This window comes from Heterodontus francisci, chromosome 20, assembly GCF_036365525.1.
Source record: "Heterodontus francisci isolate sHetFra1 chromosome 20, sHetFra1.hap1, whole genome shotgun sequence".
Taxonomy (NCBI): domain Eukaryota; kingdom Metazoa; phylum Chordata; class Chondrichthyes; order Heterodontiformes; family Heterodontidae; genus Heterodontus; species Heterodontus francisci.
In genome coordinates, this window is record NC_090390.1 from 40,333,321 (window position 1) to 40,359,492 (window position 26,172).

The window sequence follows — 26,172 nt, forward strand, 5'->3', positions numbered from 1 at the left end:
CTTTGGCTGCATCCCCACCCAGGCAGGCAGGGAGGGCCTGTTGGCCTGCCCAGAACACTGGCACCTTGACCTGCTGCTCTGTGCCTGCCATCAGGAAGTTGATCTGCCCCTGTCGAGTCAGGAAACTGGAGGCTGACTGAAATTCCCAGGTGGCCTCCTTAGCTTACCTTTAACAAGGTTCATAATGAGCCTAACTGGCTGCCTGCCTTAGTCAGAAAAACTGCCAATACCAGTACTTTTGGGCCTATCCGCCTTCGTTCCCAACCTCGGCGGGCCCAAGAATCCTGCCCATCAACTTTGGTAACATCATGACTTCTGATATCAGTTTAAATTTATAACTATAAAGAGCAACAACTCTGAATCTGTAAATTATTTTCCACTTATGCTATAAACTGTAAAATGTTGCATCATTTGAAGCTTTACGAAATAATTGGGCTGATTTTTCCTGACCTTTGTTCCTTGGGGGTTGGGGGAGGGGGGCGGAATTTTATGCTCTCCCCAGTGGCGGGTTTGAAGGTGGAGAGAGCATGGGGTGGAGTTAAGTCTGGGGGGGGGTGGGGGAGAAGGTCGGTGAAGAGCCTTCCAACTCCACTCCCAAATGAGGTCCTCAAGTGGGCAATTAATGACCAATTAAGGGCCTCATCCAATCACCACTGCAATTAGTCAAGCAGTGAGCAGGCCTGTCGCTGCATGAGAAGCACTGCAGGAAAAAACCATGTGAGCTGCTTGCTGGCTCTGGGTGGTGTGATCGGTGGCGGTGTGCGGGTGTGGGTAGGTAGCAGGTCCCTTGTTAAAAGGCACTTATTGCCTGAATGAATGACCCAGCATTGGGAGGCTGGGTGCTGCTGAAAGCCACCCCCCCTCCCGTGAGACCCCTTCCGCCCTGACTTACTTGTGGTCTCGGTTCAGCTCCGCTCCTGGGCCTCAGGTGGGTACTCCACCAGCAGCTGCCACCGCCTGTGTGATGGCGTTGCTCAGTTAAAGGGCTGCCGGCCTCTATCAGAGGGTGGGACTTCCATCACCACTGCCCAGTTAAGTGCCTAATTGGCAATTGATTCAGCAGGCCTCCCACAGAAGAGATGATGCAGGGTTCTCAACAGTGCTTTTGCCAGACTTGGAGACCCCTGTTGCCTGGATAAAATCCCAGCCCTGCAAATCACCCAGTTCCTAGGTGTATGATACGTGTGATGCTCGCATATTATTAACTGAACACTAGAAGGCCCAGTGATGGGAATAAACCTATTGTAGCTATTGCTAAAAGATCCTCTCTTATATTGCTTGGCTATTCTTTGATGGAATGCGCTAAAGCAGGGATTCTCAACCAGGGATTTGCAGTCCCTAGGGGTCCATGGGAAGATTTCAAGCTGTCAGTGGCTCCTCGTCTCCACCACACAATGAATTTAACACCAATCTCCAAATGTTGCAGTATTCAGGCATAGAGTTTTCCCTTCCAGCCCAGAGTCACAGATTGACACCAGCCCAACATCACTTTCATCCCTGGCCCCAGTTCTGCACCGGACACAAGGAACCGAAAACCAGGTCTTGGCCACTGAGCTCATGGTCATCGATCCAGCACCTTCTTGTCAAGGAAACAGTGCCCAGTCTCAGTTACGGTCAGATCATTAGAAACAGAAAAGAGAAGCGAGAGCTAGTAAGGCGGTCAACACCATCGGTATCATCAGCACTCTATCAGCTCCAGTGACAGGCTACCGACATCAGTGTGACAGTCTACCAAGCAGACTGTGGCAGTCTGTCAAGCTTACAGTTAGAGTCTACCCACCACCCAGTCTATCAAGCTTAGTGACAGTCTACCTATCTCACAGTGACAGTCTATCAAGCTTAGTGACAGGCTACCAAGCTCACTGCAACCTCACAGTGCCAATCCAGCAACCAGGCCATGTCTCTGTACCCATCTCTTCATCCTGACACTTAGGCTGTTAGACTGATGAACTTTGAGCATGACATGCATGTGTGGTTGTTGAAGATACCTCCACGTCTTGACAGAATTGTTGCTCAGCACCAATGTGCTTCACATTAAGCAAGTAAAACAAAAACACATTTAATTGTATAACCAATTATTAATACAGTAAAATACTTGTATTATTGGGAATTTGCTGAATTTTTATAATACAGGACGGGGTTGCTCAGAAGCAGAATGGTAAAGAATCGCTGTGCTAGAGGTTCTGGAAATAACTAGATCTAGTTATAACCATACCAATTTGAGCATTTATTCAAACATAGCAGTGGCAACAAGGATAATAGACAGCAGAATGGTCAAAAGATTGAGCATCAGCCATTTTACATTAAGATCACCAAAGACATTTGGACTTGCTCATGCAACAGTAGACAAATTTGAGTGCTTTTTTGGATATAACAGTGCAAAGATCAGACAAAGGGACTGGAGACCTGTTGCATTGCATGTCTGCCCTCTTTGGGCTAGATTTTGTGTAGGAGGCAGAGCTTGGTGCCGGGCCAAAAAGGCAGGGGGATCCCCACCTCGGACTTTTCATGCCCCATTGGAGCGATCCTCCGGTGTTTGTCTGCCTAAGTGTACCACATTGGGAATCCCATCTTTAAAGATGGGGATCCCGTCTTCAAGAGCTGCTGACCAATCACAGTGCTGGCATCTCAGGAGTATCGGCAGCACCACGGCTAACGGTGGCCACTGCTAGTATTGCAGGGGCCTTGGACCTAGGCCCAGCGCTCGAACCTCAGACCTCAGGTAAGTGAGGCAGAGTTGCTGGGAGCAGTCCGGAAGGCCCCTGGTGAGGGCGTGAGAGGGTAGCTTTGAAGTCCAGTGGGGGGTCCATGGAGGTGGAGGCTTTGCCAGCGGGGGTCCTCAGTGGGCTACAGATTGCCCACAGGGAGGGTGCCTCATTTTACAAGCTGCCGTCCCCATGTGGCAGAAGCACTCCCCACCACTGGTTAGATTCCAGCGGCGGCGGGAAAAGGCCCTTAAGTGGCTGTTAATAGGCCATTTAAGGACCTCAAATGGATTCTGGGCGGAAAGTCGTCGTCGGCCTTAGGGGGCCCCATAAAATGCAGCCCTTTGTTTCTCAGGATTTCTGGTGTTTTTCTGGGAGAGGAGGCAGAGCTGGGTGTGTGCAGGCACGGGCCTATCACTCTTATGCTCAGGCAACAGAGAGTTTACCAAATCTCCCATCTCTTTTTACTGAAATTATGATCGGGATGTGTAGCTAAGATAACACTAAAATTTAGTTGAATGACATCACGATTTGCATGATGCAGTAGCTTGTGAATTTAGTGCTGGTCCATTTTTAAATGTAAAGTTTCAGAATTATTCAGCTTTCATCCATCTGGTGGCAGCAATTCTTAATTTTATGAGGCAGTTGAAATTCTATCAGAATAGAGCTACATGTTTATTCGCTGGTTCTTTGCTGCCATTCATTGCACCTGGAATTAATATGACAACATTATTGAAGAGAGAAAAGGCTGAGTAATGTTGTATTCTCATGATAAATGACTGGTCTGCTGACAGCAGCAAACTGGGGACCTAAAGAAAGCAGCACTGCTTTTTTCCCAGGTCGCTCTTACAACAGCACCATCCCTGTTGGCAACATAAACAGGAGTTCAGTGCTAAAGGCGGCCGTGATCTTTGGCTGCCAGAAGAATGAGCAGTTGACGAACTGACACCCACTCCGTAAAAGCCACTGAAGACAGTTTTCCATTCAGTGCTCTGCAGACTTTCCTCTCCAAGAGATCCAGTGGCTAGTCTCACTCGTAAACCCATGGGGGAGAATTTCCATGGAGTTCTGTCACCATCTTTCCATAGCTTTGGCCAACTCTTCTGTCTCTCTGGAAGTGTGGCCGAACCACCAATGAAGTTACAGCGGGAGAACAGCAGAATCCCTGTGGAAACTCCAGGCGCATGACTTTGAAAGAACTGCAAATATGAAAGACTGCACATACACATTTACTTGAAGGGAATTTAGCAGTGGCCAGACTTGAAGTTGTGTGATATGATAAATCTTCGCCAGTATATCATGGTGCATTTCCTTTTTGCTGTTGAGTAGCAGGGTTAGGTTGCTCAGGTCTTTCTCCTCCCCAGTGGAAAGGGGGTCCTAGTTTGAGATAGACTAGTCTGAACGCAGGGTCAGACAAGTCTAGTCCTGCAGGAGTACAATCAAATGCTTCTCAGCAGTAGCACTGCTGAAATATTTGGGGTTGGGCCAACCGAACAAACTAAATATGAAACAAAATTAAGTGAGAACTGTAAAATGAGGTGAAATCAAATTAGAAATTTCAAGCAGAACATCTCACAAAAGGCAACTCACCAACTGGTGGACACCGGAGATTTGGAGAGTGAATTGGTGAGGAAGAAAGAGGGTTGGGGGGTGTGGGGGACCGGGGTCTGGCAGTGGCAGTGGGTGTGGGCCCTCAAAAACACAAGGGTAAGCATAATAGGCAAGGGAATGTGGATGGTAAAGTAGGTGAGAATATGGTCAGAGATAGCCAGTGTCTCTGCAAATATATAGCAACATCTTGCCTTTATATATCACTTGTGTAGAAGAATTCTCAAGGCCCTTCACAGAAGTGGAATGAGCCAAAAAAGGAGATAGTAGGACTAAAAGCTTCGTCAATGTGGGTCTAGAAGAAAAAGAAAGGGAGGTGGCGAGTTAGAGAGGGTTAAGGAGAAAATTCCAGGAGTGTAGGGCTTGGACAGCTGAAAGCTTGATTGGCAAAAGGTGGGAGAAATGCGCAAGTGGAAAGAAGGTTGCAGGGCTACAAGAGGTCACAGGTATCGGGAGCACAAGGCCTGAAATGAGAATGTGTGAATTTGAAGAAAAGATGAGCATCCTTGGAGGCTGGACACTCCAGTTATGAGCAAGAAAGTAACCGTTAACAAAAAGCAAATATGAAGCTTTGTCAACTTTTAGAATTCTGGCAAAAGATTCATAGATGATCAGAAGCCTACAGCCCACATTAACTTGCAAACCATATGACAATAGAGAACAAGCTGTAAAATGCAATTTTCATATTTTCAAAAATAATTTATTTGCAAATGTTTATGATACAGGATTCCTTTTATTACCCCATGTAATCTATTCCAATGTTATGAGCATTCCCACTGCGTGATAACATTATTAAACATGTGAGCTGGACATCTTGGTGTCTATCGCCCATTACTAGTTCCTTCCTATATAGAGATTTTGGCAACAAAATGGGATTAAGGAGCAAAATATTTTGCAGCAAATGGCAGTAAAGACTGTAATGAACAAATTAGGCTATGTCCCAGTGACCAACCTCCTCGGATGGTGAAGATTTTTGACTCGGTCGTGTTCAGTCTCATTGGCCAGAATTTTACGGCCCCCACAGGAGTGGGCTGGAGGCGGGGGTGGGCAGAAAATTGTGTGGGAGGCAGGGATGCCTTTCCTGTTGCCTTCCCACCCAGGCTGCAATTTTACGTGGCAGGGGAGGTGACTAACAGCCCACCCGCCCAAGGCCAATTGAGGCCCTTAAGTGGCTAATTGATTGTAACTTTATGGCCTCCTGCTGCCGCCGCTGGTATACCAGCAGCAGATGGGCACTTCATCAGCTGTGGAGGCCGCCCAGTAATATCTGGCGGCCTCCTTGCGGCCCCAAGCGAAGGGCGTTCCCGATCGGGCACCCTGTGCCCTATGGAGGACCCCCCAGCAGCTCCTGCTACCCAGTGGTGCATCTCACACTGCCCTCCTAATCGACCCCCACTACCCTCGCTAAGGTCCAGCTGATTATCTCCAGTGAGGCTTGAAACCCTACTTACCATTTTCAGCACCAGCGTCCATGATCCTTCTGAGGTTGGGTGCAGTCCCAGCAGGGGCCACCGTTCCCAGTGGCATTGCTGGGACTGAGAAGCTGCTGGCCCGCTGATTGTCTGACAGCTCCTGGAGGTGGGACTTCCTGCTTCAGAGGGGCGGTTGTCCCTCCCAAGACCAATGAAGGGTCTGGGCCACATAAAATCTCTGTGTGGCTTCCAGGCCCAGTGGAGGGAGGCTCGCCCCCAGTGTTTAAACTGGTGGGCGGGGCCTCTGCCCCAACCTACAATTCTGGCGTTGTTTCTGAAAATGTGTGCCTGGACTCAGTTGAATGGATTCTGCAGGGTCTTAGCGTCTATCTGCTTCAACTACCAACTACACTGGCTGTAGCGAGTTTGTTTTGATTAGGCTAACTTAGCTTCTGTAACACTCTTACAGACAGCCACAGTTAAGTATTTACTAGTCACTGTTGCATTTGAAAACAGGACAAAATATTGTGCCCATAGGATATATCAGAAGGCTAGTAATGTACGATAGATCTTGAGACCATTCAGTTCGCACATTGCAAGAATGTACATGTTCATCAGAGCTAATAATATATTAGAATTCAAGGTTAAAGTGAAGAGGCCCAGACTCAGAATAAGACAATTCTTGGGCACAAGAAAACAATTTTGCTAATGGAAATTGGCCTGGAAGTATATGCTGCGCTTATAAACCTTCTTCCTCCCAACAAGGCAAAAGAAGTGCCATTCAAAATAATTATCACCAAGTTCAAGGAACATTTGAATCCTAAGCCACTAGAGATAGAAAGCTACAAATTTGGAACCAGAAACCAGTGAAGTAGTGAACAGTTGGTGAGTACATTGTGGCACTGAAGAATTTATATTACATTGCAACTTTGATATATTCTTCGACCCTGCTTTACAAGACAGATGTGTGTGTGGATTGGTGGATGAAGGAATCCAGTCGAAGTTACTAAACACACAAAGTCTTAAGTTTGAGCTCGCGTGTATGATACCAACTCCATGATAGAAGCAATCAAAAGAATGCTCGGGAATTTCATCATACGCAAGTGACGAGTACTGCTTCCGTCCACTGTCAGAAAGCTTCTGCTAAAGCGGGGAGACCTGATCAGAAGAGTGCTGCTGATAAAAGTTTAATGACTTGTCATCGCTGTAATCAGAACCACACGGCATAGGCATGTCAATAGAGAAATGCCAAATGCTTTAATTACCAAAAGATAAGCCAAATTGAAACTGCTTGTCAAGCAAAGGTCAAAGCAGGAAAGAGAGCTCTCTCTAGTAGTAATGGAAAGCAACAGCATAACCAGGTTGGAGTTCCCAATCTTGAAGAGAATCCAGAGTGCTTACGCAAAGAGGAGGTAGGGTTGTACAGCATTTACGCCACTAGCAATCACTCAAATGACAGAGACTTTTGTAGAAAGGTGCTGATAAATCCACAATGCATCAACATGTGCATCAATAGAGGTACAGATTGCTCAATTATGAGTAGAGACATGTACGAGTGCAAATACAGCGACGTACTCTACTCTGGTGAGGTGTTAGAAATGCATGGACAAATGGAGTGCATTGTCCAATATAAGGGCAAGTCCCTCAAGTTACATGTTGTAGTGAGAAATGTAAACAAACCAATGTTAATGGGCAAAGACTGACTGCATAAGCTGAAGTTAGACTGGAAACATGTTTTCCAAGTTGAGATGACCAAGAAGCTAGATCAGCTATTGAGTAGTTACAGTACTGGGATGATTTGCTAGTGCTATTGGGGAGGGTTTGAACTAACTTGACTGGGGTGTGAGAACCAGGAGGAAATATCAGAGAGGAATTCAAGGTGCACAGAATACTGGCGGAGATAAATAGCACTAGAGTAGAGTAGAAAACAGTAAGTTATTAGGTGGTGTAAGAGTAAAGGAGAAATTAATAAAGTCTAAATCAGAGTTATTGTGCATGTACGTGAATGCACGGAGTGTTGTTAATAAGATTGGTGAGTTAAAAGTGCAAATTGACATATATGATGACAAGTATGATGTTGTGGCTATAACAGAGGCCTGGCTCAAAGAAGGACAAGATTGGGTATTAAATATTCCTGGATACAAGGTGTTCAGGAAAGAAAAGGGAAAAAAGTGGGAGGGGTGGCAGTATTGATTAAGGAGATCATTGCAGTGCTGGAGAAAAAGGATGTCCCCGAGGGGTGGAGGACAGAATCTATTTGGCTAGAGCTAAAGAACAAAAAAAAGGTGCAGTTACATTGTTCGGTGTTGTCTATAGGTTACCAACTAATAGAAAGGATATAGAGGAACAAATTTGCAAGGAAATTACAGAGGGGTGCAAAAATTATAGGATAGTTACAATGGGGGATTTTAATTATCCAGACATAGACTGGAATAGTAGTTGTGTAAAGGGCAGTGAGGGGCAAGAGTTCCTCGACTGTGTTCAGGAAAATTTTCTACAGCAGTAGAAAAATCTCGTTTCTAATCCAATGAGAAAAGGAGGCACTGCTGGACCTGGTTTTTGGGAATGAGGTGGGCCAAGTGGATCAAGTATCAGTAGGAGAACATTTAGGGGATAAGGATCATTGTATCATAAGGTTTACACTGACTATGGAAAAGGACAAAGAAGAATCCAGAAGAAGAATAATTAACTGGGGGAAAACCAACTTCAATGGGCAAAGAACAGATCTGGGACGAATAAATTGGAATCAAGGTTGGCAAGAAAAATGGCAGCCGAACAATGGGCTACCTTTAAAGGGGAGATAGTTTGGGCACAGTCAGGGTATGTTCCCTCGAAGCGGAAAGGTAGGGTAAACAAATCCAGAGCTCCTGGATGACAAGAGAGATAGAGATTAATATAAAGAAGAAAAAGTATGCTTATGACAGATGCCAGGTAGAGAATACTATTGAGAACCAGGCTGAATATAGAAGGTTCTAAGGAGAAGTGAAAAAGCAAATAAGAGAAGCAAAGAGAGAGGATGAACGAGACTGGCAGCTAACATAAAAGGGAATTCCAAAGTTTTTTTTTTAATAGACATATAAATAGTACAAGGCTGGTAAAAGGAGGAGTTGGACCGATTAGGGACCAAAAAGGGTATTTGCACATGGAGGCAGAGGGCATAGCTGCAGTATTAAATGAATACTTTGCATTGGTCTTTACCAAGGAAGAAGATGCAACCAAGGTAATGGTGAAAGAGGAGGTAAGTCAGACACTAGAGGGGTTTAAAATTGGTAAAGGAGGAGGTATTGAATAGGCTGTCTGTACTTAAAGTGGACAAGGCACTAGGACCAGATGAGATGCATCCAATGATACTGAGGCAAGTGACAGTGGAAATTGCGGAGGCACTGGCCATAATTTTTCAGTCTTCCTTAGACTCGTGGGTGGTGCCAGAGGACTGGATAATTGCAAACTTTACACCCTTGTTCAAAAAAAGGTGTAAAGATAAGCCCAGCAACTACAGGCCAATCAGTTAAAACTTCGGCGGTGGGGAAACTCCTAGAAAAAATAACTCGGGACAAAATTAATTGTCACATGGACAAATGCGGACTAATTAAAAGAAACCCAGCATGGATTTCATAAGGGAAGTTTCCCTAACTTGCTGGAGTTTTTTTGAGGAGGTAACAGAGAGGGTTGATGAGGGCAATGCAGTTGATGTGGTGTACGTGGACTTCCAAATGGTGTTTGATATAGTGCCACACAACAGACTTGTGAGCAAAGTTATAGCTCATGGAATCAATGGGATAGTAGCAACATGGATACGGAATTGGCTGAGTGACAGGAGTGAGAGTAGTGGTTAATGGATGTTTTTCAGGCCGGAGGAAGGTTTGTAGTGGAGTTTCCCAGGGATCAGTGTTGGGACCCTTGCTTTTCCTGATATGTATTAATGACCTAGACCTTGGTTTACAGGGCACAATTTCAAAGTTTGCGGATGATACGAAACTTGGAAGCATTGTGAACTGCGAGGAGGATAGAGTAGAACTTCAAAAGGACATAGACAAGCTGGTGGAATGGTCAGACAGGTGGCAGATGAAGTTCAAAGTGGAGAAATGCGAAGTGATACATTTTGGTAGGAAGAACATTGAGACACAACATAAAATAAAGGATACATTTCTAAAGGGGGTGCAAGAGCAGAAGGACCTAGGTGTATATGTGCATAAGTCACTGAAAGTAGGACAGGTTGAGAGAGCAGTTAATAAAGCATACAGTATCCTGGGCTTTATTAATAGGGGCGTAGAGTACAAGAGCAAGGAGGTTATGTTGAACTTGTATAAGACATTAGTTCAGCCTCAGCTGGAGTACTGCGTCCAGTTCTGGATGCCACACTTTAAGAAGGATGTGAAGGCGTTAGAGAGGGTGCAGAAAAAAATCATGAGAATGGTTCCGGGGATTAGGAACTTCAGTTATGAAGATAGATTGAAGAAATTAGGTCCGTTTTCCTTGAAAAAGAAAAGGCTGAGAGGAGATTTGATAGAGGTATTCAAAATCATGAGGGATCTGGACAGAGCAGATAGTGAGAAACTGTTCCCACTCATGACAGGATGAGAACAAGAGGGCACAGATTTAAAGCAACTGGTAAAAGCAGCAAAAATGACGAGGAAAAGCTTTTTCATGCAGTGAGTGGTTAAGGTCTGGAATGCACAACCTGAGTGTGTGGTGGACGCAGGTTCAATGGAAGCATCCAAAAGGGAATTAGACCATTATATGAAAAGGAAGAATGTGCAGGGTTACAAGGAGAAGGCGGGGGAGTAGCACTAGGTGAATTGCTCATTTGGAGAGCTGGTGCAGACATGATGGGCCAAATGGCCTCCTTCTGTGCTGTTAACAATTCTGTGATCCGAGTTAGGCCTGATGCAAAACCACACTGGTTCCTTATGCTCTCAAAACCCAAGCTGAAGAGGAACTAAAGAATCTAGAGAGGAATAGTGTTCTAGTGAAAACTAACCACAGTGACAGGCAACCCCAATTGTCATTGTGCCCAAGTCTGACAAAACCATAAAAGATTATGCGGGGACGACAAAGTCACAATCAATCAATCAGGCAGTGGACAATGAGCAGTTTCTACTACCGATCTCTCAAGATTTGTATGCAGAGTTAGCAGGATCCAAGCTTTTCACAGGTCAATGTGGATCGAGAGGGTCAGCAGTATCTCACAATAAACACACACATGGCTGAATTTTTCCAGCTCGCTGCTCATTTACCTAGCTGGGGCTGTCGGCCCATCCCCGATGACGTACAGGGGGCGAGCGCTCCGTTCCTGGCAATGGCGTCCAGTGCCACCGCGCAGGTGTCGACGCCATTTTTAAAGGGCTCCAGGCCTTTCCAAATCATTTAAATTTATAGGGGAGAGAAAATTAAAGTTAAAAATTTATTCAGTTTCAATCCCCTCTCTCCCCCCCCCCCCAACAATGACTAATCAATTAATTGCCCTCTCCCCCCAAAAAAAACTAATCTCGCGATCCTGATCTTCCCCCCCCCACCCCCCCCAAAAGTTTAAAACCTTTAATCTTCAACCACTTCCCACTATCCCTTCCACCAATCGCTTTAGTTTTTCCATTCCCTCCCCCACCCCGAAAGTTAGCTGCTCCCCTCTCCCAACCAGTGTTCCGCCTTGGATCTCTGAACGGAGATCTGAAGGCGCGCGTGTTCCGGCAACCGGCTAGAATATCGCAGCGGGATGGCCGTTGCGATAAGGTAAGTATTTATTCCTTTATATAAAAGTAAAATAATTGAATTAGGTTCCCGTCGCCGAGCAGCGGGGGAGGGGGAGGCTGCCACATGGGTGGGGACTTCCTGGAGGTAGCGGGCCTCTTCTGGAGGTATTTTCTGGGTCCCCCGCCACAACCCCCGACATGGGGGGATGGGTTGGTGAAGTCCAGCCCATGAAATTGTACTCCTACACGAAGCTGCCCTACAGTGTGAAGTCTTCAAAAATTTTCCAAGTTACAATGGATAAGATTTTGCAAGGAGTGCCACATTGCTTGTGTAATCAGGATGATGCGTTGATCCCGACTGCAACAGAGGAAGAGAATCTTCAAGTGTTGGATGAAATATTAAAAAGGCTCAATGATCACAATGTGAAGTTGAAAATGAGCAATTGTGCTTTCGTGCAATTTGAGGTAGTGTACTTTGGCTTGAAAATCAATGAAAATGCCAGTGAAAGAAAAGATAAAAGGCTAGAGCTAGAGTTACTGCCCCAAAACCAAAAGATGTGTCTGAGCTTAGATTTTTTTTCTAGGCATGGTCCAATACCACTCGCGATTTCTGCCTGAGCTCGCAATGGTGTTCGCTCCACTACATGAGTTGTTGAATAAAGATGTGAAATGGGAATGGTCTAAAGCAAAACAAGATGCTTATGATGGATGCAAGAGAAGCTTGACTAATGCTGCACTACTTATTCATTACGACACAAATTGTGACTAAAGCTAGCATGTGATGCTTCGAACGATAGAATTGGAGTAGTGATCAGTCATGTCATGAATGATCGTTAGCAGAAGCCCATTCTAATTGCGTTGCATACCCTAACCAAGAGTGAACGTAACTACGCACAGATAGAAAACGAAACACTTGGAATCATCTTTGGAATTAAAAAGTTTCACCAGTTTTTGTTGAGTAGAAACTTTACGCTAGTTACAGATTATAAATCCCTGGGTCCAACATCTGCAATACCAAGAATGGCAGCATCAAAGATGGAGCGGTGGGCTGTACTTCTAAGAAAAAAAGACCTGCATTTATATTGCGCCTTTCATAACCATCGGACATCTCAAAGCACTTTACAGGCAATGCAGTCACTGTTGTAATGCAGGAAATACCCACAATACAACTATAACATTGAATATTGTAGTTCAAAGGAAAATGCTATAGCTGATGTACTGCTGTGTTTGCCACATGAAGACTCAAAAGTAGGCTGTGAAGGTGCAATCTTCACAATAGGAATTATGGATGAGGACTTTCCAATCACTGCAACTGAAACTGAAGCTGAAACTCAGTAAGATCTAGTTTTAAAGAGTCTACAAACAGATTTTGAATGGTTGGGCAGAGTTTTCCCAGCATACAGATGAGGATCTGAAATTGTTCCACAATAGGTGTAAAGTGTTATCATGTGACCATGGATGATCCAAAACTTGAGCGTGACTTACTGTGGGGACAGATCAAAAGTAAGCTAATCAACTAACAAACTAACTGTGGAGCTATGGATGCGGCTGGACGATCCGGCAGTGACGACAGCAAACTGGACGCTACGTCCAGATTCCTAATAGAAACTGTTAAAGATGCCAAACTGCACGACGTCTTCAGCAAACCTGCAGACGGAGCGCAGCGCAGATACACATGGTCAAGATCGGACGGGTCTGCCCGTTCCAGGATTGACTTCCTGTTTGTGTCCCGTGCTGTCACGGTCGGATCCACCGACGTCAAGCCGGTGTTCTTCTCCGACCACTGCCTCTTACTGGCCGACTGTCACTTACAGGACGACCAGCGGGTTGGCAGAGGGACGTGGAAGCTCAATGCGACACTGCTGACCCCAGAGAACGTTGAGGAACTCAAAAGGGATTACAATGGTTGGAGGACTGTGAAACCCCTCTTTGAGTCTCCAGTTCACTGGTGGGAAGCGATTAAGGAGAACATCAAGAGGTTCTTCATCCACAAAGGTGTTCAGAAGGCGAGAGAGAGACAGAGGGAAGTGTCCCGACTCCAGAAAATTATGCAAAATCTACTCCGGTTGCAGTCAATGGGGGTCGAGGTCAAGGAGGACCTCCAAGAGGTGAAGAGCCAGCAGGCCTCGCTCTTTGCCAAGGAGGCCTCCAAGATCATCTTCCGGTCCAGAGTCCGCTCCATCGAGCAGGATGAGACGTGCTCGCGTTACTTCTTCCAAAAGGTACACAGAGAGAGCTCTGTTATCAGCAGCCTGAAGGAAGAAGATGGCTCGGTAACGTCTTCGCAGTCCGACATACTAAGGATCAGCAAATCCTTTTATGCTGGGCTGTATGATGCGAAGCCCACAGACAGCAGAGCCTCCCAGTCCTTCCTGTCATCTATCACAGAGGTCTTAGATGACAGCAGGAGGGAGAGACTGGACAAGCCGCTAACTCTGGACGAGCTGACAAAGGCCGTCGAGTCTTTCGAGATGAGTAAAACTCCCGGGAGCGACGGCTTACCGGTCGAGTTGTACTCGGCCCTGTGGGACTGGGTCGGCCCGGACTTGCTGGAAGTATACGAGAGTATGCTCCTGGCCGGCAGCATGTCAGAATCCATGAGAAAAGGCATCATCACCCTCATTTACAAGCAGAAGAGGGAGAGGGCAGAAATCAGAAATTGGCGGCCCATCTCACTGCTTAATGTTGATTACAAGATTCTGTCCAAAGTCATAGCCAGTCGAGTCAAGTCTGCTCTGGAGTTGGTGATTCACCCCGATCAGACCTGTACTGTACCCGGCAGGAAGATCTCTGATAGTCTCGCGCTACTCAGGGATACGATCGCCTACATACGGGACAGGAGGGTGGACACCTGCCTCATCAGCCTGGACCAGGAGAAGGCTTTTGACAGGATATCGCACACCTACATGATGGACGTGCTTTCCAAAATGGGGTTTGGGGAGGGAATCTGCAATTGGATCCAACTGCTCTACACAAACATCAGTAGCGCAGTCTCAATCAACGGGTGGGAATCTGAAAGTTTCCCGATCAAATCTGGAGTCAGACAGGGCTGCCCTCTGTCCCCGGTCTTGTTTGTTTGCTGTATTGAACCCTTTGCTGAGTCTATTAGGAAGGATACGAGCATAAGAGGGGTGACAATCCCAGGCAGCGGAGGCACTCAGGTCAAAACCTCCCTGTACATGGATGACGTCGCCGTTTTCTGCTCGGATCCGCTGTCCGTGCGCAGACTGATGAGCATCTGCGACCAGTTCGATGGCCTCGGGAGCCAAAGTTAACCACGGCAAGAGCGAGGCCATGTTCTTTGGCAACTGGGCTGACCGATCCTTTGTCCCCTTCACCGTCAGGTCAGACTACCTGAAGGTGCTGGGGATATGGTTCGGAAGGGCCGGGGCGTGCACCAAAACATGGGAGGAGCGAGTAGCCAAGGTACGACAAAAGTTTGGCATGTGGGGGCAGCGATCTCTCTCCATTGTGGGCAAGAACCTGGTCATCAGGTGCGAGGCGCTCACGTTGTTGCTCTACGTGGCGCAGGTCTGGCCCATACCCCACTCCTGCGCCGTGGCAGTCACCCGAGCCATTTTCCGCTTCGTCTGGGGATCTAAAATGGACCGGGTCCGGAGGGACACGATGTTCAAATCTCTGGACAAGGGCGGGAAAAATGTACCCAACGTGGCCCTCATCCTGATGACCACCTTCGTGTGCGGCTGCATCAAGCTGTGTGTAGATCCCCAGTACGCAAACTCCAAGTGTCACTACATGCTGAGGTTCTATCTGTCCCCGGTGTTGCGAAGGATGGGCCTGGTCACATTGCTGCGGAACGCTCCATGCAGTTGGGCGGTGCCGTACCACCTATCCTTCGTGGAGCAGTTTCTGCGGGAAAACACCTTTGACCACCAGTCCATCAGGCAGTGGTCTGCACGGAATGTCCTCAAGGCCCTACGGGAAAAGGAAACGGTGGATCATGTCGGATGGTTCCCCGAGCAGACCGTCAAAGTCATTTGGCGGAATGCCTCATCACCAGAACTTTCAAACAAGCACCAAGACGTAGCTTGGCTGGTGGTGAGAAGGGCCCTCCCAGTCAGATCCTTCATGCACACCCGAAGTCTCGCCCCCTCCGCACAGTGCCCCCGCGTTGGCTGTGGTGGGGAAGAGACGGTCGCCCACCTCCTCCTGGAATGTGCCTTTGCAAAGCAGGTGTGGAAAGAGATGCAGTGGTTCTTGTCAAGGTTCATCCCAAGCAGCTCTGTAACACAGGAGTCTGTGCTCTACGGGCTGTTCCCAGGGACGCACACCGAGACAAACATCAACTGCTGCTGGAGGACTATCAATTCGGTGAAAGACGCCCTTTGGTCTGCCCGAAACTTGCTGGTCTTCCAGCGCAAAGAGTTGTCCACCACCGAATGTTGCAGACTGGCACATTCCAAGGTCCAGGACTACGTGCTGAGGGACGCACTAAAGCTTGGGGCAGCCGCAGCAAAGGCTCAATGGGGAAAGACCACAGTGTAAGGTTCCCCCACCAAGCTGGACTGAGGGGGTTTCCCATGGATCCAGCCCTCGAACTGTATCGTTAATATTCTCAATTGCTGTAAATGTAAAACTGTAATTGACATGACAATTGTGAAACAGAAGGGTTGGGAAGAAACTCATGACAGTATTGAAGGAAACTGATCTCCCTTGCAATGTTTGTATTTTTTGGTGCTGTTTGGAAACTGTTTGGCAATGTAACTTTTACAGATTTTTATGAATAAAGTATATTTTGGATATAAAAAAAAACTGTGGAGCTATGGAGACAATTTATAAAAAATAACAAGCAGAAGCTAACAGGACAGCTGCAGATAGTTTAATAGTAGCCTATTGTTTAATAATCAGCCTAACGGTTTAAGGAGGGGGGAATGTGAAACTACTGAAATAAAACGCAGAAATAAATTGCTGGGACGAATGAACCAATCATGCACTGGCAACAGAAGTCTGCAACCCAATCAGAAACAAAGGGGGGCTTTACTAGTTTTGTTTGAATAACTATAAGAAAGGCTTGCTGTAGTGAGCACGTTCTTTTGTTTTGCTTTTTGTATCCTTGCAATGTAACAATTATGTACGGCAATAAAGTTTCTAAAAGTTACAGTCGGACTTCGTCTCTCTTTGTAACTGATGGGATCCAACATGTGTTATCATGTGACCATGGATGAACCAAAACTAGAGCGTGACTTACTTGATGGTGTGCTTTTGCCAGAGTGTGAACCAGCTCAGACTCCGGTGTCTGAAGTACCAGTTTCAGAAAAAGAAACAAGATCTTCTGTAAATCCTGAACAGACAGTCCAAAACCTGACTCTACACCAAAACCTGTGAGAAGATCAGGAAGACTTTGTAAACTAGTTGTTAGACTTGATTTATAGATGATGTGTGAAGAAAAAGAGTCCGTTGTTATTTTGCCAAGTGTGTATATTCTCAAAGATTTGTTGGTGTTTGATGTTGTACAGTTATCTGTAAATAGTTTATTTTTAAAAAAGTTTTTAAAGCAGGAAGTTGTGTAATGTATTCCTATCTTAAGAGGATGTGTTATGATGACAGTTCTTCCCATCATGTAACACATCATTTTTTCTTACTTAAATTTAATCTTCGAACAACCTTTCCAGTATTTAATCCAATATCATTACAAAGGGTAACCATTTTTAGGATTTCCTGCTGTCTATTTGGGACTACAATTTTTACTTGTCAAAGTAACAGAGGCATTTAGCAATTTCAGTCATTTCAACAGTATTCCAGGGTAGGGCACAACAAGAGCAGCAAATTTTCAACAATCATATGAATTACAGCAGTTTTAATATGAAAAAAAAGTAGTGAAGCTAATTAATATCTTTCCTGATAAACACTGAATGGCCACTTCCCTCAATGAGGAAGTGGTGTTTAAAAAAAACTTCTCACAGCAGAGGAAGTGATAACCACAAGTAACAACAATCCACAATAAAAAATATCCAAGCTAAATGCATTCTGCTGATTATTGCTAGAGCCATATCTTTCAATTTAAAAATGCAAAGGTAAAACCAGCTCATTCATAAAAAGACAGAAAACCATCACAGTTTGAATATTACTCAGCATAACATCAAGAATATCGAACCATGTTTTAGTTGAGAAAGTGAGTTCCTCTGAATTTGAAGGGTTACAAGCTATTTTCAAGACAGACGAGGGATGCTTTTGCATATGTTTACATATAGTTAGCAACTATATTGCAGCATTTGGATTAAATGGCCCGGATTTTAATTCGTGGTCAGTTTTGGGCTGGTGAGATTTGATTTAAGTTTAAAATTCACTTACTGCATCCAAAGAGATGCCCACCCCCAGTATTTTAACCCCCCGGCCTCATTAAAAACTCACTGGCAATTTCCCACCAAATTAACTGACCCAACAACATGCCCCTTCTAAGGAACAACTTCAGAGGGGTGGCCAGAGGCCTACTTGAACCGGGACAGTACCTCTTAAAGTGAGGTTTCATTCTCTTGTGGCTTCTTTCGTTTATCAGCACTAAAGCGTATCACAGGAAAACCCAAGGTTCTTGGAAGCCTCCCTGGGAGGTGCTTGTGGAAGTAGTGAGGGTGAGGTGAGAACTCCTGTTCCTGAGCACTGGTGAGGTATGGGTGGGGGTAGTTGGTTGCCATGCATGGAGAGCTTTTTCAAAAGGTCATCAGCTCCAGGAGTATCTTCTCAGGACCTGGATACAGGGCAGGAAGCACTTCAATATCACCAAAGTAGCAAGGGTGAGTACTGCTCTTCATTTATCTATCGCTAGAACACAAAGCAGTGGTCTTTCACTCCCCCTCCCCCATCATTCTCAACAATTTCCTTCTTGCCAGCACTTCCTACACCAGCCAGCACAAGACCATACTAGGCTACCTCTCAATTTAAATTTCAAACACACATTCACCTCTTCCTTGCTCCCTTCACATGAGTCACTGGCAACTTAGTAGCTTTTGCACAATCACTAACTTCTCTCAGGATTCCTTCCTCACTTCCCACATACTTCCATTCAACAACTCCTTGTCCTGCTTGCATCATACTTCTTCTTCCGCTAAGCATGCACACTACAAGCAGAAGCCCGATAAATGTGCACTCTCCTTTACAGCAGCCACTCACTAGTGTTTGCCCTCTCTATCTGCAGTACAAAATGGCATACAATAATCATGAGAAGAGCAAGATTGGCAGAGGACCAACATGATTCTCAGCGAGTTGGAACAGCAAGTCATGGAAATTTGTGGGCCTGCAAGAGATATGTGTATTGGTCATTTCGAAACTAGAGGCTTTAATGAACAGCGTCTCTGACAATTACTTATAACTCTTCATTAAGTGCTACAAAAAGGCACAAATGCACAGCTAGCTTGATGTCATCAAATTACAATGTGTTGCATGTCTTCTGCAACTCTGCAGCCTTCAGATGCCATTACAACTCTTCTCCCTTTTCTCTTTCCTCTGGGTCCTTCTCAGCAGCCAGAATTTCCCAAAAAAGACACCTGAGGAGAAGAATCCTTCTGAGGAGGCACTATCTTGTACTGCATCACTCCCAAGCACCAGCTTAGAAACTGGCACCACGAATGGGTTACAGACTGAGGTGGAGGAGTCTGAACGTGGTGAAACACCCAGCACTAGTGGACTGGAGCAGGTAATGGTGGCAGCCACTGCCCTGGAAATGCCTCGCTGGAGAGTGAGGTTCATTCCCAATTCTACTGATAAGAGCAAAGATGAAGACTTCAGGGGCCCAGTAAAGACAACAAGAAATGAATTAACACACACAAAACAGTTCTATGAGGCATTAGAAGTCCTATTAAGAAGTTTCACCATTATGGCCGGATGTATGGAGGAATCCTCTTTCAATGTGACAATTGTCATCTCATATGGCTTCAGTACTCTGCAGTCGACCTTGGAGAGTATAGCCACCTCCTGGATGCTGCAGACAGGTCCTAACAACAGGTGTCCAAGTTTGTACACGTTGCAGCTTTGGTGGAAGCTTGAATGACTGCCATGCAGACTCTGGGCTCAAACCTGTGTTCCCTCTTGGATAGAAAGATGGCCCCCCTTCGAGAGATTGGTGAGGCAAATGGGTAGGGATTTTCAAGCAGTCACTCACCTTCTGCAATCTGCCCTCTTGCAAATAGGAGGAAATGATAAGACCAAGCCCCATGGAAGTAGGAGCAGCACATGTTGCCCTCTCACAGGATGTCAGCACATTTGCTCTCTCGCCATTCCCTGAGTCAATATCCTACACCATGCCAGCTGGGCCAGACTGCCCTTTCAGAAGCTTAAGTACACGGGTCTGCAGCCAGGCCCTGTTTGGCTTCAGCAACCAGGAATCTCTGACTACTTTCATCTCAAGAGTGCCCACATAACATACACCGTCTTCCACCAGCACTGCTCAAGTCACTTGGGAAGCACGTCATAGAGTTAGTAGAGGTGGTAGATTTTCTGTTGAGAAAAGCACAATTGGTTGAGCACTATGTATCAAAAGTTTTTAGTTCAATCTTTTGTTTGTAAATAAATTCTTCGCATTGTTCACATTTGGGAATTTGGTGTGTGGTCACTATTCATTGCAAGTAGATAGATAGAATGCAGTGTCAGAATATCACTGATATAGAGGTTGGTTGAATTATTTTACTGCTCATTTATGTACAATGAAGCAAGTGCTTGTGGGAGGTAACAAGGTTGTTGACGCAGAAGGGATTTTTGTCGCTATTCAGCTAAGTGGATTGAGTAAGTCAATCAAAGCGCTGAAAAGTCAACTACTCCCTGGCCTTTCTGGCTGCCAGGCATTATGCTGCCCCTCTTTTCCCTCTCACTGTCACCCAATTTATCTTTGTTGATTGATTTTTACCATTGTTGTGCCTCCAACTCCAATCCTAGTTGCATAGCCATGTTGTGCAGAAGGTAGCACATGACTATGATATGAACCATTTTGTCTGGGGAATATTGCAGGAAATCCCTCGACCAATCCACGTGTCAGAACCTTAGTTTCAAGGTGCCACTGATGTACTCAATGACTATTGTTATACCTGTGCTGCTCAGGCATGGAGGAATGTCATCAGCCAGGTGTGGAGAGGGTATACCCTGTACCCTAGCAGCCACCCTCTGGCATTCCTGGAGAGGTGGAATAGTCAGGGGATGAATGAGTGTCTCAGAATCAAAATATCATGGCAGCTGCCAATGAAACAACACCAACTTTCCTTATCCTTACATAGTGATCACACACTAGTTGTTCATTGATGGAATTATTACACTAACTGTTGGGGAAAGTTCCTGGCACATCCTCTGCTGTCGATAGTTTTCATATGTGCAGTCAATGATACCTTGGAAATGAGGGAATCCACTCACTGCTGTAAATCCTTGAACTCTCTCATTCTGGCCGTTGCCATCCATTGGGAAAGTAATATACTGATTGGCTCTGGTAAAGTGACCTATACAGCTGTGTCCTGCAGACTGAGAGATGCAGGTGATGTCTCCTGTAGCAGCCAGGAAAGAGGCAGAGGCAAAACATTTCACAGCAGTGATGACTATCACAGTCACTGGCAAAATCAGGAGGCTGAGATCAGTACCAACCTGCCTGAAGTGCAGCTTCCTTGACACGTTGCCCCTCTGAGATGCCCAGGAAGTTACTTGTAGCCTATGAATCTTGTGGGCTGGGTAAAGCCTTTTACAAACAACTCCCTCACCTGCTGTGTTCTGACCAACCCAGCTACTGCTTGTCCCAAAAAATGTTCCACTGTGCACTGTTACTGCTATTTTCTGCCCATTTTGTCCATGCACAATGTGTTGTGTTGCAGCTTTTGCTATGTGCAGTGATTCAATAGCCCAATTTTTCAGTTAGGGTTTCTTACAAAGGAAGTTGGGATATGGGGAAGGAAAGCATCCACATGCCCATGTGTCTAGAGCCTCCCAGTCTCTTGGGTGCTCTAAGGATTAGCCATAAACTTTTACAGGGGGGCAAAATAGGCAGTAGTGGATTGGACGCCCATTATACATCCCCCCATTACACACCCTGCCCATTACACACTGAGCTAATTAAACACCCTGCCCATTATACACCCCGTCCATTGACTTCAATAGAAATGAAAATTGCATGGGATGTATAACGTGCAGCAGATTTACTATCATGTCTTATGCTCCTGCCAGAGTTGAATTTTACCCCTGCGCCCAATTATCTTAGCGGTCTTGTGGATGTTTGCTGATGATTGCACAATGTTCAGCACCACTCGTGACTCCTCAGATAATGAATCAGTCTGTGCCCACATGCAACAAGACCTGGACAATATCCAGGCTTGGGCTGATAAGTGGCAAGTAACATTCGCGCCACAAAAGTGCCAGGCAATGACCATCTCCAACAAGAGAGAATCTAACCATCTCCCCTTGACATTCAACAGCATTACCATCACTGAATCCCCCACTATCAACATCCTAGGGGCTACCATTGACCAGAAACTGAACTGGAGTAGCCATATAAATACCGTGGCTACAAGAGCAGGTCAGAGGCTAGGAATCCTGAGGCGAGTAACTCACCTCCTGACTCCCCAAAGCCTCTCCACCATCTACAAGGCACAAGTCAGGAGTGTGATGGAATACTCTCCACTTGCCTGGATGGGTGCAGCTCCAACAACACTCAAGAAGCTCGACACCATCCAGGACAAAGCAGCCCGCTTGATTGGCACCCCATCTACAAACATTCACTCCCTCCACCACCGACGCACAGTGGCAGCAGTGTGTACCATCTACAAAATACACTGCAGCAATGCACCAAGGCTCCTCAGACAGCACCTTCCAAACCCGCAACCTCTACCAATTAGAAGGACAAGGGCAGCAAATACATGGGAACACCACCACCTGCAAGTTCCCCTCCAAGTCACACACCATCCTGACTTGGAACTATATCACCGTTCCTTCACTGTCGCTGGGTCAAAATCCTGGAACTCCCTTCCTAACAGCACTGTGGGTGTACCTACCCCAAACGGACTGCAGCGGTTCAAGAAGGCAGCTCACCACCACCTTCTCAACGGCAATTAGGGATGGGCAATAAATGCTGGCCTGGCCAGCGTCGCACACATCCCATGAATGAATAATAAAAAAAAATGTGCACCTGTCCATTATGTTGAATGAGCCAGTACAGTCGTACCTATAACTTCAAAGTCTGATATTTTGACTTTCATGCGTTTCAATCCAAAACAAATATGAATGTCCTTAAACTGAAATTATTTTTGATAAAATGAAACTTATTTTCAACAACTTCCTTAACTATAGGTTAAAAAATGAAGTGTTGCATATGCAGCATATTAGCTGTTAAAAGGGAAGAGGATTTTAACTGAAATGTTATATAAGTCATCACTTTGCAACATATTGCGAGATGTTCTGCTTACCCCAATATTTCCAGAAGTTACATCAACACGACACTGAAGTGGCTACATATGCAAAAGGCCATGATGACTCCAGAAATGTTACAGCAAATGTACCGGAAAAACTGTACGGGGTATTTATATTTGCCAACTCAAAAAAAAGCTGACCAATGGCTTCAAAAAATATACCAGTTTAAAAATAACTAAAGAGAGGTTTATTGAGACAAGAGGATTTTAACTCCCTCTGCCTGGTGGAAACCTGGTGGAATAGGAGTAAAAATTGAGTGGCTCTTTTTCTCACTCTGATAACACCCAGTGGGGATTTTAACTCCGGTGCAGACTTCATTATTACATGCTAATCGGGATCCTATCACTCAGATTCATTTCTGAAGTCAATGGGAATAAAAATCAGGAGACATGTTGAATGTGTTACTGAATCGTTAGGACCTGTTTTCCACTATTGCACAAAGTCAAGGGGCTGGATTTTACCTTAGGCAGACAGGAATTCGCCACTGACATAAAAGTCGGTGGCAAACCCGCTTCCGCCTAGCCCGGGGATCCGTCCTGCATTTTACGGGTCCCCGGGCTTGAATTGCCCTGAGGCGGGACTTCCACCTGCTTGAGGGAGGAAGTCCCGCCTCAGTGAGCTGCTGGCCAATCACCGGGCCAGCAGCTCTTAGTCCCAGCAGCGGTGGCCACCTTTGGGACTGCAGCCCAGCCGACAACATGGAGCCAGGGGTGAAGGTAAGTTGGGCATGCCTCACCAGCGGGGATCGGTCGTGCCCTGGTGAGACTAGGGTGGTTGTTTGGAGGGCAGGGGGGGGGTGGGGGCGTCTTGGGTCCCGGGGGTGGGCTGGGAAGCAGGACGGCCCTCAATTGGGCACCCTGTGCCCGACTGCCATGGCAACCCCCTGGTGCGTGGAAAGGCCGGCAGCTATCGCTGGGTGGCCTTTCATGTCCCCAGCACGCCATGGATAAAATACCCAAGAAGGTGGGCGAGGACCCTTAGGTGGCCGTTAAGTGGCCACTTAAGGACCTTGATTGGCCTTGGGTGGGAGGGCCATTTTCCCACCCCCTCACCACCCAACTGCCGTAAAGTTGGCTGGAGTTGGGAGCGGGACGGGAAGGCCTCCCAAAGCCTCCCGCTCAATTTTACGCAGCCCACATGCCACCATCCGACCCGCTGGGCAGGCGTAAAATTCAGCCCAAGATCTACCTCATCGAGCGCTCATGTAATCCAATTTGCAAGACTATCATTTTAGAGAAAGAAAAGACATGTATTTATATAGCACCTTTTACAACCTCAGAACATCCCAAAGCTCTTCAGAGTCAATGAAATACTTATGTTTTTTTTTACTTCATTCACAGAATGTAAGTGTTGTTGGAAGGCCAGCATTTACTGCCTATTCTAATTGGCCTAGAAGGAGATGGTGAACCACCTTCGTGAACCACCTTCATGAACCACAGCAGCCCATGTGATCTAGGCACACCAACAGTGCTGTTAGGGAGTTCCAAGATTTTGACTCAGTGATGAAGGAACGACAATATATTTCGAAGTCAGGACGGTGTGTGACTTGGAGGTGAATTATTCAGTGGTGGTGTTCAAATGCGTCTACTACCTCTGTCCTAGGTAGTAGCAGTTGAGGGTTTGGAAGATTCTGTCAAAGAAACCTTGGTGAGTTGCTCCATTTCATCTTGTAGATGGTACACACAGCAGCACTCTGTGAAGGGAGTGAATGTTTAAGGTAGTGGATGGGGTACTGATCTAGTGGGCTGCTTTGTCCTGGATTGCGTCAAGCTTCTTGAGTGTTGTTGGAGCTGCACTCATCCAGGCAAGTGGAGAGTATTCCATCACACTCCTGACTTGTAGATGGTGGACAGGCTTTTGAGAGTCAGAAGATAAGTCACGTGCCACAGAATTCCAACTTCTGACCTGCTCTTATAGCCACAGCATTTATGGGGCTGCTTCAGTTAAGTTTCTGGTCAATTGTAACCCCCAGCATGTTGAAGGTAGGGGATTCAGCAATGGTAATGCTGTTCAGGGGAGATGGTAGATTTTCTCTTGTTGGAGAAAGTCATTGCCTGACACTTGTGTGGCGGAATGTTACTTGCCACTTATCAGCCCAAGGCTGAATGCTGTCCAGGTCTTGCTGCATGCGATATGAACTGCTTCAGTATCGGAGTAGCTGCGAATGGAACTGAACGCTGTACAATTAGCGAACATCCCAGCTTCTGACCATAGAATGGAGGGAAGGTCACTAATGAAGCAGCTGAAGATGGTTGTGGCCTAGGACACTACCCTGAGGAACTCCAATAGCTGTGTCCTGGGGCTGAGATGACTGGCCTCCAACAACGCCAACCACCTTCTTTGTGCTAGGTATGATTCCAACCAGTGGAGAAGTTTCCTCCTGATTCTGTGTGATCTCAATTTTACTCAGGCCCCTTGGTGCTACGCTTGTCAGATGTTGTCTTGATGTCAAGGGCAGTCGCTCTCACCTCATGTTTTGCCTTAGACCATAATGAGGACTAGAATTCAGTGGCGCTGGCCGAACGCAAACTGAGCATCGATGAGAAGGTTAGTAGTGAATAAATGCCATTTGATAGGGATCGATGACCCCTTTCATTACTTTACTAATGAGTGGCAATAGGCTGATGGAGTTGGTAATTGACCAGATTGGATTTGTCCTGTTGTTTATGGACAGCACACACATGGGCAATTTTAGAAACTTTTGCTAAGTACCGTAGATTCATGGCTAAGGTTAGAACATGTAGAGTCAAGTGACAAGTAGCAGAACGGATAACAAGCTGGCTGTAAGACAGAAAGTAAAAAGTAGCAGTTAAAGGTAATTACTTGGATTGGCAAATGGTGGGAAGTGGTGTTCCACAAGGATCAGTACTGAGACGACTGTTGTACACCTTATAAACAAATCGGACTCGAGAATTGGAAATACAATTTCAAAATGGGCAGTTGACACCAAATTTGGGGCGGGGCGGGGGGGGTGAAAAGCATGACGTTAATACAGAGGAGGAACAACATACAAGGAGACATTAATAAGCTTTCTACCAGAACACTGGTCTCACTCCAGGTCAGGCAGAACCAATCCCAGTAGTACAGCTCCTTACTGTCCCAGTACTGGTGCCAATGTCCCATAAAATGGAACCCTTCCCACACACACCAGTCTTTTGCGTATAATAACTGAATTAAAGAAACCATTTTTGCCACAATTGTGCTAAGGCTGTTTAAGAAGCTTCTTCCTCTTTGTCTATTCAATGATTGTTGGTAACCTTCTTGTAGTCTTCTAGTGCACTAAGTTCAGAACCTTTAATATTATGCCAACCCCATCAGTGGGTTTAACTAATTGGGATTTAGCACCATAAATAAAACTGTTAGTCA

The 26,172-nt window shown here is 46.0% G+C and overlaps 1 protein-coding gene and 1 long non-coding RNA gene across 3 annotated transcripts in view; both read right to left on the minus strand.

The window, feature by feature from the left end:
- The window catches only part of blnk (B cell linker), a 210,251-nt gene that overhangs the window by 174,426 nt on the left and 9,653 nt on the right, over window positions 1–26,172 (minus strand). The window lies entirely within an intron of this gene.
- LOC137380599 (uncharacterized) lies at window positions 17,082–23,034 on the minus strand. The gene is made up of 2 exons (XR_010977054.1): window positions 22,803–23,034; window positions 17,082–19,866 (listed from the first exon to the last, which is right to left on the minus strand). It is a non-coding gene; the product is annotated as an uncharacterized lncRNA (long non-coding RNA).